Here is a 2,627-nt window from a genome sequence, read left to right on the forward strand (position 1 = left end):
CTTGAGAATCAGTTTTAATAAATTTAAATGCTAACTAAAGCACAAATAGCCATTCCTTGACAATCACATATTTTTGAGTCTCCCTTTCCACAATTCTCTGTGTTTTCTTCATTATAACAGCAACAAAAATAAACCTCTGTTTTTGTTCAGCTCTGCGCCTCTCCAGTAGTGGAATCAGCATCTCTTATTTTCTCTCTTCCATTGTATCCTGGAGACCTTGCAATCCTGCTTCTGTATACATGTACTACTTCATTTCTAATCACATGTCCATTCAAGAAACAGTGTTAAACACCATTATCTTCAGGTACTGCTCTTGTACTAGGAGTCAGAAATTAAAGTGGACAAAACTCTGCTTTTGTGGAGAAAGGAAAACAAACAGATAAACTAAACAGTATGTTAAGAAATGAGCGTATGGAAAAACTGAGTGGGGAGAGGGGACCAGGCAGGTTGGGGTGGGTGAAGGAAGCAGACATCCTGCACCAGGGGGTTTGTGAGGCCCTGAGCATTTGGACACACTCTTGAAGGATGTGAATTACTATCCCAAGTAGCTTGTAAGCACACTAGAAACAGCACCTCGTGTTCTTTTTTGAACTGCCAACACCTAAGGTCTAGAACACAACACAATTGTAGCTGATTAAGACATTTATTGTGTACATTATACTAGGATGGCAAATATTAACATGGGCTGTCACAATTATTAACACTTTTCTTTCTACATATTTTAGAGGTGTAACTTCATTGGTTTTGTAGACTAACTGGAGAATATCACATGCCCCATTATACTCCTAACAAGGAGAACTTCATGGGAATAAGATAGTCTTACAGAGCAGGGCTGGAGGCAGCCTGATGGTGTGCAGTTCCCCCTCCACAGGGTAAACTGATGACACCAAACTCTGTACAGATTAAAGAAAGGCACCATCTAATTGTTCTCATCTTTGCATCGCCATTTAGAAGAGTTGTGCTTACAATCTATCTGTGTCTGTTACAACGAGTGTTCACAACCATTATCATCCAGGAAAAGGACTTGCCAACAAAGCCATGCAGAACCCAGGGAAAATGGAGTCAGTACCCAAGAATCCCCACCTCCAATCTGCATGTCTCCAGCTTCTCCAGATCCTAGAAAATCCTCCTTCTCTCAAAGGGCCAACTAAAACCATTTGCCTTTAAAATTGAGCACACGAGACATATATATTTAATAATAACTTACTATGATAGAGGCTGGAGTACAGTTTACATTCCATGAACACTGTTAGAGAGGATTGATTCTTACGTTTAGGATAATTAATTTAAAAATAAAGTTTTAAAATGTTGCTTCTGAGCTGGGGATGTGGCTCAGTTGGTAGAGTGCTTGCCCAACGTGCAGGGGGCCCATCCACAGCACTGCATAAAGCAGGCGTGATGGTGCATGCCTGTAATCCCAACTCTCAAGAGACAAAGGCAGGAAAATCATAAATTCTCAGTTACACAGTTTCCAGAACAGCCTGGGATACATGAAACTCAAAAAATTGTTATCCTTTCAAAATATAGTTCATTCATTTTTGTTAGTTTACAGAGTTGTACAACTATCACTCCTAAATTTAGAATATATCTATTACTCAAAAAGTAACCTCATACCAACCAGCAGCCTCCCCATAACCCCTCCCAGGCACATCATCACTTCTGATCTGTCTCCATGAATTCGTCCATGTTAACATCTAATAATGAGTTCACATAACATATAGTGTTCTGTGCCTAGCTTTCCTTGGTGTGTTTTCAAGGTTTAGACTGTAGTATGTATCAGTACTTCATATTTTACTATGGCCAAAATACTCTACTGCACAGCTATACTATATTTTGTTTATCCATTTATTGGTTGACAGACATTTGGTATTTCTACTCTTTGGCTAATAAGATAATGCTCTGTGGATACTATGTACAGTTCTTAGATGAACATGGTTCTTTGGCTATATACTTATGAGTGAGTAGATTAAAGGATTTAGTCCAGTGCTGAATGGAAATAAATCCAAAGATTTTATTCACAGGTTTGTCGATTGCAAGGATGAAGAGACAACAGAGAGTATGAGTTAATCCTGGTTTGTCAACTTGATTGGATCTGGTATCAACTAAGACTTGCCTCCAGGCAGGTCTGTGAGGGTATTTCCTGGAAGGATGAACTGGGGGGGGGGGCAGGGAACCATAGGGTGTGGAAATAAAGAAGTCTGAGGGAACAGCAGCGCTGCTTTTGTCTGTTCACCTTCACTTCCTGTTGGTGAGAGTATAACCCGATTTCTGCCACTGTTGCTGCTTCCCTTTGCTGACACTGGCATCCAGCTCCTTTGGCCTTCCACCATGGAGCAAAGATCAGCAGCTCTCCAGGAACCCTCCACACCATTGGTGCCAGGCTAGGACCAGGAGGATCTCACCCAGCTCACAGGCTGAGCAGCTGCTGGTTCTCAGAGACTAGTGTGAAGACAGCCACAAGTGGACTATCCAGCCCACCTCCGTATGCCAAGAGAATAACATGCATTCCTTCTACCAGTTCTGGAGAACCCTGAGCAAGGCAGAAGGGAAAATAAGTACCCAATGACAACAGTCAATATAATGGATAATAGTCTAGAGAAATACTTATTTCATCCTTGCTTCGGTTT

This window comes from Nannospalax galili, unplaced genomic scaffold, assembly GCF_000622305.1.
Source record: "Nannospalax galili isolate Female #2095 unplaced genomic scaffold, S.galili_v1.0 scaffold204, whole genome shotgun sequence".
In the NCBI taxonomy this organism is placed as follows: Eukaryota; Metazoa; Chordata; class Mammalia; order Rodentia; family Spalacidae; genus Nannospalax; species Nannospalax galili.